This window comes from Amblyomma maculatum, chromosome 4, assembly GCF_055883805.1.
Source record: "Amblyomma maculatum isolate TAMU_Amacu chromosome 4, ASM5588380v1, whole genome shotgun sequence".
NCBI lineage: Eukaryota > Metazoa > Arthropoda > Arachnida > Ixodida > Ixodidae > Amblyomma > Amblyomma maculatum.
The window spans coordinates 48983510-48997242 of record NC_139347.1 but is presented as its reverse complement, the minus strand read 5'-3'; the positions used below and the strand labels follow the sequence as shown (position 1 = coordinate 48997242).

Below are 13733 nucleotides of genomic sequence, written 5' to 3'. Positions count from 1 at the left end.
TATTCCGGGCAGCAAAAATACACAAAAGGGACGCACCATTCTCACCCACACATGAACATTGCTATCCCTAATTTTATTACCTTCAAATAGCTGGTGCAGTTGCATTACGTGAGCTACCTTGGCGAGTCGAGTTGATATTTATTATACGATAGGTTATCTATTGTTATCGTCTATAAGGACGCTACGTCAGATATCATTTATTTGCGTGAGGCGGACAAAACCTAATTTAGACGAAATTAAACACTATGTACACTAATATGCCGAATCATCCACACTCAGCTAAATCAGCATGGCCCAAGACAAGCAAAGAAGAGGCTTTTCTCGAAATCATTAATATTATGATAATGTGCAAGTCTGACATTATATAAACCCCCGTACCACTCCTCATGGTGTAGGGCTAAGAAAAAAAATTCCTACCTCTGAGCTTGAAAGGAAAATGCGGCAGCGTAGAAAGCAGCGATAGTCCCAAACAGACTCTAGACATCGATTTCCAGGCAGTAAGCGAAAGATTTGTGAAACAGTCCTCTTTTCCTTCTGCGAAAACAATGCACCATGCTCTTTGCAACAGTATTCCTAACTACTATTATATACGAGCGGTATCTGGTTAGCCTTTATGGAGGTGGGATGCAAGGGCGTCGACTTTTTTGTGTGACGTTAGAAGAGAATGCCATCCATCGGACAAATTTTGCGCTTACGAAATAGGCGCAAAGCGAAGGAGAAGCCCTCTGAACTGGCAGCGCAGAGTGGCCGCGTATGTGATACTTCCCAGTTCCTCTATTAAATGTATGTCAGAAGAACACACGCTTACAAGCATTTATTTTGGCTGAACACCAATTTTTAAATCGGTAAATACATTCCTTGGCACGCATGCTTTGGAAAAACATCGCCCTGTAGATGTTAATGTTCATGACATAGGCCCGGTCGTGTTAAACCCTGCCGGACACAAAATAAAGTTATTCCTCCTCCTCCTGTGTCTATGCTTTACCGACAAAAATGTGGCTGCTTGCAGTGATGCTCCGATCGGGAAGTTCTTTTTTTTTTTTTTTTTGGTGATATTGAGCTGTAAAATATGGCGGAACGATCATTTTTGCGAAGTTTCGCATCAAGAACTACAGTTGCCTCGCTTTTTTCTTCAAGACGACTTTGTTTTCGAGCTTCTGTTTGGTGGTGTCTGGTATTATGGGTTTAATGTTCCGACGAGACGCATGTACTATGGTGGACGCCATGGGGCAATTACAGCCCCAAGGACAGCCGCTGTATGCTGTAGGCTCCTTTATCTTTTTGAAGGGCCGTGTGGAGAAGCATGGCGATTTTAAAAAAGTTGCTATTTTGATTTAAAAAAACCGTTTGCTTCTTTAAAACGAAACATACATAGTTGTCAATGGGGAAATGTCGTAAAAGGTAGTTGGTTTGTTTTCGTTTTGTTTGTTTTTTTGTTTTTGTTTTTTTTTTTCGCTATGCTCGTTACTTCGTTTCAAGTCGTCTCGTTACGGCGAGCTACAACTGCATTCTTTTCCCTTCGCCTTCTGTCCGCCGCCGCTTCTCGGCATCGATTCTACACAGGCGATCTCTTCCTTTCACTACGTCTCTCGGCCCTTCTACCTGCCCGCTGAGGAGGAGACCCTCGAGCGAGAAACCCGGGACAAAGAAGCAGGCCGAAGGGCCGACAGCGCACCTATCGGACCGGCTCGTGACTTATGAGACCCACGCGCGCTCCAACGCCTTTCCTCTTGGCGAAGCAGTCGGCAAGAATGCGATACCGGATTTTCGCCAGCCAAGGTGGAGGGTCCTGGCAGCTTCCCCTCCCACAGCCCGCGGGCCGGGGTCCCGGAGAGGAAGGGAGAGGGGGGGGGGGGAGGCGATCACCCGCCTCGTAGGCTGACGGAGCACTACGCGCCGCCGGCACTTGCATCACAAAGGCGCGCTTTTTCAACGGCTGCTCACCTCACGCACATGGGAGGAGTCTGAAGACGCGGCCGCGGTGGAGAGAGCTAAAACAGCGGTTACTCTGTCCCAATAGTTGGCCGCAGTGCTGCCCAAAGTGTGGTTCGTACGGAGGCTGCATCCCTGCGCAGTGCAGTGAAACAGCTAAAGACGTTGCACTTTTCGCAGAACACATTCGATGCGAATAGCTATAAAGGATGTGAATGAGAGCATCAATCAGCTCGCTCAAAATTCGACAAAGATTTTCACTAGTGGGAATAATCACTGCATCGCCACCTTCCCAGAGCGACCTAAAAGTGAGCTGAACCATGGCGGGACTCAAGCGCCGCCGCAGCTCGAGTCAAGCCGTGGCTGAACTTGTGCGCTTTTTCTGCACATTTTAGCGAGGATAAGTTGCCGCGGAACAACATACGATCGTATAAGCATCTGCCTCGCATTCGGGAGGTACCGGGTTCGATCCCTGGTGCCACCGGGTACCCACCGGCTTTTCAATGGGTACACGCTTTCCCCCGGCATGGTGCTCGGCTCTTCTCGGGTGAAATGCTTGGGAAAAGGGGTCATGGCCCAAATAGTTACGCCGATGTGGCAGTGATTCGTTCCGCCATCGGACAACAATAAGTCCGCCTCGCACGGCGAAAGCCCATTATGTACATACGATCAGCTTATCCTCAACATATGTTGCGGACAAGCTGATAGTGCGCATATAGCGTCAAGAACTTACAGTCTCAACCCTGGCGTAACAGGTAGTTTGTTCCTTTTGGTCACCAAAAACGATGCAGTTCGGACGCAGCCTGTAGCAGAGGCAACGATGCGCTTGCAAATACATCGAGCATGCCTACGGGGCGACAGTGCGGCGCCAATATCTTCGGCAAGCGTCCACACGCACTGCGCTGAACCAGCGAGATGGTCCAGCCTCTGAAGACACTCGACACAATTGTGGGCGCGCTAGCTCAAACCGGTTTCTCGGCAGCCATAAGGGGTGCTCCTTTTTTATATACACGTATGCATTTATACCGCTAGTCAGCATGCAGGCAGAAGGAAGCCAAGACGAGAAGAAGTCGGACCCCATCCAGGACTCCACCTCAAGGGGGCTCCTTTGAAGCGTGGCGAGGAGCACCTATTACGTGGACCCCCGCGGGTCGAAGCAATTTCTGCCCTCTGCATCTTCCATCTCTCCTCCTCGAATCTTCGGATGGACCTCGGAGGAGGTATACGGCGCGGGCGAGCTGCGGGGGCTCCTCGGGAAATTGTTTCCATTCTGTCCGCACCGCAGTACGCGCCGAGCCGAATCCGGCGCGGCATATGAGCCATTTTAGCTTCTCGCTTTCTTTGGGAACGCAGGCACTGACTCGCGACGCCGCATGGGCGGACTCGCGCCGCTGCAACTCTAAAGCGCGATTCCGGCCTTCGCCATCACAAAGGCAGGGAACGGAGGAGAAGGAGGAGGCAAGTTATACTGCCGCCGCGAGATTCACGAGCTGTGATTGAATTGAACACTAGAGAGCAGGGCACGTAAGACTTTTCTTTTCTGTCCTCTCCCTTTTTGTTTTGTTTTAAATACCACCCACGAAAGCGAAAAAAAAAAAAAAACATTCTCTGGCTCGTGTGCCTCGTTACGCGCATCTATTGCGTCATGTTATCTATGCGGAACGTCAATTTCAGTTTACCTTCGAATTTAAAGCCAGTTTTCTTTAACTTTTCGTGTCCTCTATTTGTCTTGTCACACCCGGAAATTTGTCTACGTGTTTGAGGGTACCCAGCGCTGTCAAAGGAGAAGTTTTACGAATATAACGATGAAATAACACGAGACACAGTAAGGAATGCAGCGTATTGTTACGAAAAGTTAAGGACACGGTTGTATTTGCACTTCGCGGCCGAAAGCTACAATGGATCGTTCGCATCAGGCAGAGTATGCTTCTTGCACAAGAACTGCTGAAGCGAAGCTTTCCACTCTACGGTTATTCCAGCGGTGAGTTCTCGGCCAATTGCAGTGCTAAGGTAGCAACTTGAGCTAGTTGCTGGGGCATATTTAGGGGCACCCGGCGAAAGGTAAACAAAGAATTATCAGCTTTATGGCCGTGTACTCCTGAGGGAATGTTTTTGCGCGACTTTAAATGCATATTGGACATAGTGCGCTCAATGAAATGGAAGCGCCCATGAAAGGCTTTGATGTGCGAGCGTAGTGAGTAAAAAATCTCGAGCATCGCTCTGTTGGGTGATATTTGCAAGTGCCATGGTCGGGCACTGTCTGGCTGGCGGGCTTAGCGACGTCACAAAATAACGTGCCAAGGCGAAGATGGCAAGAAATTGTCTCCCAGGTTTTTTTCCGCTTTTTTTTTTCTGTTTCCATGTGGATACACGGCACAATATGCTTTTGTCTCCCCAAGGAACTGTTAATGACATAAATTCCAAGCTTCCAAGTAGGATTTCACACCAAAGGAGAAGGGAATCATGCAGACCAGGGATAAAATATCGAGTACGGAAGAATTACCTCCGTGTCAGAGGTAATTTATTGCCGCTAGTGGCTGCAGCCATGTAAGGTTTCGAGAGTAGCATCACACAAGTTACATTTCAGATTCCATATGCTATGCACCATCTTATACGTCATTAATATCATCATCATCATCAGCCTGATTATACCCACTGCAGGGCGAAGGCCTCTCCCATATTTCTCCACTTAACCCGGTTCTGTGCTAGCTGCATCCACTTGACCCCTGCGAGCTTCTTAACCTCATCCGCCCACCTAATTTTCTGCCGCCCCCTGCTACGCTTACCTTCCCTTGGAATCCAGTTGGTTACTCTTAGAGACCATCGATTATCCTCTTTTCGAACTACATGTCCTGCCCATGCCCATTTCTTCTTAATTTCGACTAGAATATCAGTAACTTGAGTTATTTCTCTGACCCACTCTTCTTATTTCTTAACGTTACACCTACCATTTTCCGTTCCATGGCCCTCTGCGTTATCAACTTAAGTAGAACCCTTTTTGTTAACCTCCATGTTTCAGCCACATAGGTGAGTACAAGTAAGATGCAACTGTTGTATACTTTCCTCTTGAGTGATACCGGTAAGATGCTAGTCATAATGTTTGAGTACCTTCGAAATGCGCTCCATCCCAATCTTATTCTCCTAGTCATGAATGCGTCATGAATAAGTTATATTCAAACATGCGAAATGTTGCTGAAACAGCACTCAGAGGGTCCAAAGGTAGCCATATACCAGAACACTGACGTTCCAGTTGAGTAGAGTATGGTAGAGAATATAAGGCTCATCGCGGTACTCAAGGAGGAAGTGAACAGTCAATAGAAGCCAGCGAAAGCTTATTGGAATGTCTCATGTTATATATCAAGGTTATGAAAAGTAGGAAATCACCTGCGGTATCACTTCAGTAGATGTTTTCAGAGGCAGTACACGAGCAGGTAACCACACCCGGCAGGTGAGATTCAAACCAGGGATGGCGTGGTAAATACCACGTCATTCACAGCTGCCGGTCGTATTTGCCCACCCTACACAGACATAAAGTACCGCTTTAACCAAGCCGTAACCACGTGGTTGTGTGGCCTATGGAGTAGCTTGCTTGAATCTGCATCCAAGAGCTCTAGAAAGGTTGTTCCTATCCCTCAAAGTCATCTCAAATGATCATCCCAGGTTGCCAGCTCCTTCCAACTTTGCGACCGCAAGGGGTACCGTTACGTCACACAAACCATCGATGAATCAGCGCTCAGCTGCATCACCTGCCGAGTAACACCTGCCATAGTTATGTCCGCGATTTTTCGCTCAAGACACCGATGCCAGAATTTCAGTACAATGGGATCTTTAAGTCTACCGCGTTAATAACAGCCAGGTCGTTTTACAGGCATATGCTATAGCTTCTGCAGGTGGGTATAGGCTTTCTTTGTTGAAGTGCATAACCTCTCCCACCTGGCTAGCCACGAAGAACAAAGCCGAACCATAATGTGTAGCTTTGATTATGCTCTTCGCTCAGTGCACTCCCCATCTCCCGATAGAGTCCGTGAACTTGTTCCAGGCGAAGCTGAACACGCACAAAGCGGATTCGCTTCAGCGCATCGCTGATCTGCTTTCATCCGCGTTGACACATCAAGTGCGCGAGCGACTTTATTATCGCCGCCTGACGCGCGCCGCACGTGCACGTACAACAAAGGAGGAGCAGGTTGTTGCATGGTGCGCCCGCAGAAGCGGCTCTCGCCTATAGATAGTTCTCACGAAGAAAGTTTGCCGCACAAAGGCCCGAGCAAACGCCGCCATGCAGAACCCCGCGCGGGCTGTTTCCGCAGAAGGGTCGTGAACCGGCCGCAGCTCGGTACACACGGCGGCGGCTTTGTGGGCAGAGCGCGTGGGACGACGATGGCCGCGGACAGAGACAAAGGGACACCGGAGATGCGGCCGCTGTCCACGCTTCACCGGGTACCGTCTACACGTCTCTCAGACGCACTCCACTCACGGCCACGGCCTGGCGACGCCGCCCGCGCTATTTTGCATGTCCGGGTCGCCGAAGCATGCCTGCCTCGCTATAACAAGCTCGCCGCTGGAGAAATTCTCACTGCACAGTCATCGTCGGGCCATGGTTATTTTTTTTTTTTTTTTGTTCTTTTCTTTCGTAGCGCTCACCGAGTCAATACGCTGTACCTACTCCCTGTGCTGCTTCGAGCCGGCTAACACGGCTGTCGCTGCTCTACGCACAAAGGCTCCGAATCGTGTTTCTTGTTAAGCGCTTCCGCAGTTTCCTGCGTTTGTGTGGTAATGAGGAACGATATCTCACGAATCTCGGCACTGTTCCTTCCAATTAGGCCTAAACATCCCGCGCGATACCTTCGCCGACGGTCTTGCGTGTCGTGAATACGCCGATCCCTCTGATGTTGTCTCCTCTCACGACCAACTCCGTCGATCTGCACTTCTATATTGAACTTTCGTCGAGTTTACTGCCATTTGCCCCTGCACAGTTCGTGCACAAGCAATCGTTTGAAGGTTTTCAAAAATAGACTGCTATGATCTACAAAGTAATCTACAGCGTAACAAAGCGCTGGCTTGCATAGTATACAATACCACTGAGTTTCACAGCTCGGTTCTTTAGACGTATGGGTATGAATGAATAATTCAGATTACCGGACGTCACATACAATAATACAAAAAAAAAGCAAAAAAAAAAGGTGACGAACAGAAGGCCTTTTTGGCGACTGGTCAATGGTGGTAATCTTTGGGCACTGACCTCGAATTAGTGGGGCGTTGTTCTCTGTAGTAAGTGTATCCGAAGTGCTAGCAGCCAACAGCATGCAGGATTGGCCCAAATCGAAGCATTCTGCGGAACAAACAACAAGAAAAGAATGTTACAAAAACATGCGTCTACACAAACAGTCGTTCAGGTTAAAAAGTGTGGTTAATCTTCGGCAGGTGATAAGCGTTTGTATCATTCCACGGTGCCCACTTTACACGACGCATGTCAAAGCATCGCCCCGGAAATTTAAAATATAGCCTTATTGCAGGCAGATTTTTTCTTCGCAGCCAGTTACCGTTCGTTTCCATTGGATACTCACTTCAGATGTGCACAGGAGTAAATAAGACAAATCGAGCAAAGACTCGGCAGCAGCCACGACTTGTGAAGTGAAAATCATAGGCGTGTGTCGAATACGTGTACGCATATAAGACAATAAATATGCCGCTAACAGGTTAACACAACAAAGCAAAGCGACTATATTTTTTTATCGATAAATACATCAATACAGTTGAATGGACTGCAAGTTTACTTATCTCCGTGCATTCACGCTGAAAAACCGAGAGTATACCGTTTTGTTTCTTCCTTTTTTTTTTTTTTTTCCTGTTGCCTACCAATACTGCCGCCAGTGTTTCCTTTCAAGACAACATGGGGTAGTGTGCCGAGCGAAACGCCAAAGCGGCACTTCACAGTGCATAACGTGATTCGCCTTCCTATGTAAAGATGAATTTAAACAAGCATTTCTAGCAGCGAATAGTCGCTTTTCCAGCTCCTTTGCCATCTGTTCTCTTTTTTTTTTTTTCTTACAATAACCAACGAAGCCTCGGCGAACATCGGCTGCGGCACGTCCAGATATTGTGCATTCCGCCAGCTTTAAAAGCTCCGCGACAAAGCCGACCCGCCAACGCTGCCTTCATCAGCGAGCGGCTTTACCATTGCGCTCGCAAGGTACGTGATATCTATGCGGGGCGACACGAAAAGGCAGAGTAGAAGCCGCAACACAAAAGTCTAAAGCTACGTATGCAAGCCAAGGCGCGCCCGGAAGCAGGCTCGTCCAAATCACGCGACGCACGTCTACTGCACATATCCCGCGCGCTGCTGCTTAGAGAGGCGTCATTGAGATCGCAGCCAAGACGGCGTCGTCGTCAGATGCAGAGGAAAAAAAGAAAATCAGTGTATACGAAGCACACTGACTATCCGAGGGAAAACGCAGCACCGGTCGCACATAAACAAGGAAAGACAGCAGCCTGGCTGCGCGTGCGTGCGGGTGCGTCGTGCAAATCCAATCTCTCGCGTGTGCTCTGCCGCCGACGCATTTCGCGAGGCATCGTCGCGATGTACGCGAGCGTCCCGAGTGGAACGAGGCATCTCTGGCTCCGATCTCGGCCGCGTGTCCCAGTTGTGGTAGCGAGCGCGGAATGACGGAGATCAGCACGACACGTGCCTCCCCACTCTCCCTCCTCCTCCACCTAACCGTCTCTCGTGCTTTTGCCCAGGCATCCACCAATGTGGGCGCCTTACCCGAAATGGAGGTGCCTCCTCCGGCATGCAGCGAGTTCCCCGTAAATCACGCCTGTGCGCCGATGCGCGGTCGGCGTCAGCCTAACGTAATGTCAAGGAGAAATAGCTCACCGACACAAGGACGAGAGAAGACGCATAGTGCTCACTCATACATTTATTCAAAATGTCATCGTTTAGTTATACGCGGAAATCGCTCAATCTTGGGTATCACATTGTTACGAAGGAAACGTATCGTAAGTTACAGAAAACGTAGGATAAGTTACAGTTTTACATGTCTGAGAGACCGGCTGATTTTCTTCAGAACACTCTCTCCATATTCTCGCTTCAGTAGAGAAGAGGGAGTTAAAAATTTGAAAAGTGGCGCATCATGCCCTATAGTGTCCGAAAAAGGAACGTCGCTCAAATACCGTATACCTCCATGTCATGTCCCATAATTTGAAAAGTATTGCGGAAGAAAGCTGTAGCAATTTTTTTTCCCAACTTCTATGAGACTAGATAATTATTAACGCAGACGCGTGCAAACGAGCAGTGGTGAGAAAATTTAAAAGATAAAATAAAATGGTTCCGATTGCATAAAAAAGCATGAGAAGAGGTTTATGTACCGCAAAGAAACTATTGCCTTCTAATTTTCTCACGTAATTTGTCTTAAGGCAACTTGCATACGGTACACGCTAAAGGATACGCTGCGGAAATCTCACCAGCTCTGCCCGTACACTGGGATTCGCTGCTGTGTCTGCTCTTGCTATCTAGTGATGTATGCTGCAATAAAGATAACCGCGCTAGGGAGATTACAGAGGACTCCGAGAACCTGGGCACATGATGTGTTAGCCCCCCACCCCTTCTGTTGATGCTTGGAAAAAAAAAAAAAAGAGGAAGCGTTTCTGGATCCTTCCCGTAATTATTTTCTGCCGGTGTTCATCGGTAAATGAGCCATTTATTCTTCCTCATAGCGCCCATGTTTTTCACCCTGCTTCGTTATTTATTCTTTATTTGGGGAGAACGCAGAGGAAGCGAGGTGTTTTCATTATGGAATATTATATCAATTGTTATAAGACAACACTTTGTGCCGGTTCTTCGCTTTGTGCTGGTACGTTGTTCGGCGTTAAGAAGTGAGACGTTCTCACCCATCAGTTATTATTCTCATATATTAGTCATGCGTGAGATATGCACTACTCATTTGCAGCCTGGCACTTTGTCTCACACGCGCACATAATGATGATAATAATGGTTATATTCGTCATCATCATCCCCTTCCTTCTATTATGCAGTACCTAAATATGTGTAATAACACAACACCCTAAGTGCGCCAACAGCATTGGGTGATGTAAGGTAGAGGCACGGCATGTTATAACAAGTAAGCAGACGACCAAGGCATAAAAGAAGGCCGATAACGAGGTCTAGACAGCAACCAAAACTGGCAAAATAGGAAAACAAAAATGCATGTCGGTCACATCAGCGACAGAGGCGCCGCGGCGCGGCCGGTCGTGAGCTGCGCTGGTCACGAACTGCTCACCTCGTCGTCTCTTCAAACGCGTCGTCCGTGACGTTTTCTTTCTTTCTTTTTTTTTTTTTTTTTGTTGCTCCCGTCATTCGCTCTTGCGTATTTCTTTTCTTCGCCCGCTCTGGCAGGGTGCTGCTTTGACGCCAAGAGCCGCGCACGCATTTTGCTTTTGGCCTTACTTTCTTCGCGCAGTTCGTGTCCCGGGGGCTCACGGAAGGCGCGCGCGCTGCCCCCACACTAATGGTTCTCCCTCTGGCGTGCGCCCTCCATCAGGCATTAGCGCCGAGTCAGCTCACAAGGCTCCGAAGGCCACTCCACTGTCACACACAGCACCGCCACCTTCGCACGAATCTACGCCACTGGTCAGCCTGATCAAATGAGGAGCACCAGGCGCCATCTAACTAGATTCACTCAGAGGCCGCGGCACGCGCACAGGACTCTCGGTACGTTCGTAATGCACTTAGAATGCATGTCGCAGGCCCGCCAACGAGGCCGGAGTGCTATGCAAAGCCATAATTGCGCGTTAGCTAATGTGCGAGCGCTGAAATGTTGAGAACGCTGTCGTTAATGCGACTCTATGCTATTCCACGCCGCTACAACCGCAAAAGTGCGCAAAGAAGGCGTACAGTAACGCAACACTTGGCTGCGCTGAATCCGTTCTTACGCTGACCACCGCGACATATACTGCTGCGGAGAAAACGCACACGAAGGTTACCCCTGTATAAGACGCAAATAATCGACAGATGTCTGCAGAGGTGAATGAAACAATATTTACTCGTTATTACTTATTCTCATCGGTAGAGTGCGCGTCACTATGCTGTCACTCATGCCATCAATATAGGGTCGGACCACTTAGCGTGGAGCGTTGAAGCGGTGCTTTGGAGTGACGTCACTACATAATTCCCGTCTGCGTGTAGCAGTGTTACATAACGCCGGTGAAGACGCCGCAAAGTGGGAAACACCCCTCAACCCATGCCGTCCCCTTCTGAGGCTGCAATAATCGGGAAATGGTTTCTCGTGGCTTTGTCGATACCAAACTAGTGGTAGTGAGAGAAAGTGCACGGAAGAACAGATTATGAGGCAACAGCAGCATTGGCATTGCACAAAAGGTCTCACGAGCTGAATTCATGCCCAGATATATTTCAAAACAAAACCCGCGCAATCTTCTGTGGAAGCGAAAGTTCTTGGCGAACGTTTTGACGTTGCTAGCCGTTCTGAAGCAATGAGACTGATTACATGTTCGAGCCCCGATGCCATTTATTTAGCCGGATATAATGTACAGTTCTTCATCTGCGTTCTTCATCTGTGCGCGTGCGATGCATATGGAGTAAGCATCGCACGCGCACAGATGAAGAACGCAGATGAAGAACTGTACATATGGAGTACACCGCCGGGGTGGCGCAGTGGTTACGGCGCTTGACTACTGTTCCCAAGGACGCGGGATCGAATACCGGCCTCGGCGGCCGCTTTTCGATGGAGGCGAAAAGCAATACGCCCGTGTGCTGTGCGATGTCAGTGCACGTTAAAGCACCCCAGGTAGTCGAAATTTCCGGAGCCTTCCACTACGGCGTCTCTCATAGCCTGAGTCGCTTTGGGACGTTAAACCCCACAAACCAAACCAAACCATATGGAGTAAAACAGCACAGTAGATGCAACTGTAGAGGGAAGGCAGGAAGAGGGGATTTTTGACGAAGCAATATGAACAAAGATCATGAGCAGCGCCTTAGTCGTTGCACCGGATACTTTTATAATAGACTTTTATCCTTTTATCATAGAGCAGGCGCGGGTGCGTTCGTGGTACACGCCCTTATCTTACGCCATAACCTTCAGCAGCGCGTATTGGTTGGTCTGTGGTTTGTGGGTTTTAACGTCCCAAAGCGACTCAGGCTATGAGAGACGCCGTAGTGGAGGACTCCGGAAATTTGCAGCTGGCATGCATTATAATCCGGTGTACGCCTACGTACGCTAGGATGCTGTTCTGTTTCGCCCTGTTTACTGGCGCCTACGCTAGTACGTCTCAGGTAAGACCGTGTTATATAGCGCGCGTGTTTCGGAGAAAAGAAATGTATGGGGGATTACCTAAATAAATATTTGTAAATCTTACAAAAGGAATATGCAAACGGCCGGCCGACCGCAGCGACAAGCTTTCCACCGACGCTTAACTTTTATTTATTTACCGATTCGGTGCTCAACACACGCACTAATTCGCACGAACTAATGAATTACACATCAAGGAGGTATTGAATTCCTCAATATTTGCTTACTGCCTCCGATGACATTTCCCGCTGCCACAAAGACGCAGCATGCAGGTGTTCTCATTGCGGAAAGCCGTTAAAAGAACTCTTAGTCGAGCAAAGCGATGCTATGATCCAGCGAAGTATATGCGTTACTCAGTGTCACTGCCCCCATTGCTCTCTGTGCTCACTCACCTTCATCGCTTCCTTAAACGCGTCCAGCGCGTGAAGCGTTGTACCCCCTAGAGTTCTTGCTCCTTACCCAATATATGCATGCTCTCGAGCACGCTTGGTGTGGCAGCATCAGTCGAGTCAGAAAATTGCATAAAGAACGAAGGGAAAAAGACCGGAGGCGTCTAGGAAGCCCGACTTCCCCCCCTCACGCTGGGAAGAGACGCTGGGAGGGGTTGCAGTCTAAGCTGCTTCCGTCGGGCATTACTTTGATCTGAGCCGAAAAACATCTGCCTCATGCGGGCTGCTAGCTTTTGCCCCCTGCATCCGATGATCAGAGGCGCTTACAAACGGCATTACGGCGTTTGGGCGCGCGTAAAAAGACGGCTGAGTGGAAAAGGGGGCCGCTGAGTAGCTATATAGAGGGGCCACCAAAATCGATTTGGGAAATCTTGTCACGACGATCCCTGCTTGGAAGGAGGAGGAATCAAGAAGCAAATACGAAAACGCCAGCGAAAGGAGCGGCGCACGTCTGCTGAGACATCATGAACTTTCTTTTTGGAATTTGTGTTCTGCTGATCTTCCGCATGAGCGTCCTGCTCGCTTCTATTCTACCTCCTTGTTTTTTTTTTCTTTAATGATTCACAAGAGAGGAAGCGAGAAAAGGAACGCAGTGCATGTTTTGTTCGAAACTAACAGAAAACGCATTTAGAACGGGGATTTCTCGCAGTTGCTCACTTTGGGGGCACATTTATCGCTAAAGAACAAAGCAGTGTCGAGAAGAAAGAGTAGGGCAATCAAGTAAAAATGGGTAGCCGAAGGTGCAAGTGAAATAGTGACGTTGAAACGAACAGTCGATGTGCACTGCGCATGCGTCCAGTTAAACAAGAGTGAAATCGTACAATACATGCAGCCGTTGAGGCACGCATACAAGCCTGGTGTTGTGATTTTTTTGTTTTTCGACAGCTGAGGCGATTTCCACATCACTGTGCTTGAGTGCCTTTCTGTGCTCAATAACAATAGCAAAGCGTAAACTTCATTGAAAGAGTGTGTGAAAAGTACGGGAAAAACAGACTTCGAAAAAAAAAAAACACGCTGCTGATAAAGAGGCGTGGTTTAACCATTTCGGTCA

At 48.6% G+C, this 13733-nt stretch overlaps 1 protein-coding gene across 3 annotated transcripts in view; it reads right to left on the bottom strand.

The window, feature by feature from the left end:
- LOC146190950 (uncharacterized) overlaps window positions 1-13733 on the bottom strand; it is a 193290-nt gene that overhangs the window by 124494 nt on the left and 55063 nt on the right. Inside the window, exons 2-3 of one of the 3 annotated variants that reach the window (XM_084601352.1) lie at window positions 7172-7261; window positions 1945-2067 (exon numbers count right to left, since the gene is read on the bottom strand). The exons of 1 other annotated variant lie outside the window; for it this stretch is intronic. The gene's annotated coding sequence lies outside the window, so the exon portion shown is untranslated. The remainder of the gene's footprint in view (window positions 1-1944; window positions 2068-7171; window positions 7262-13733) is intronic. One more of the 3 variants, XM_084601351.1, reaches the window with a different exon arrangement.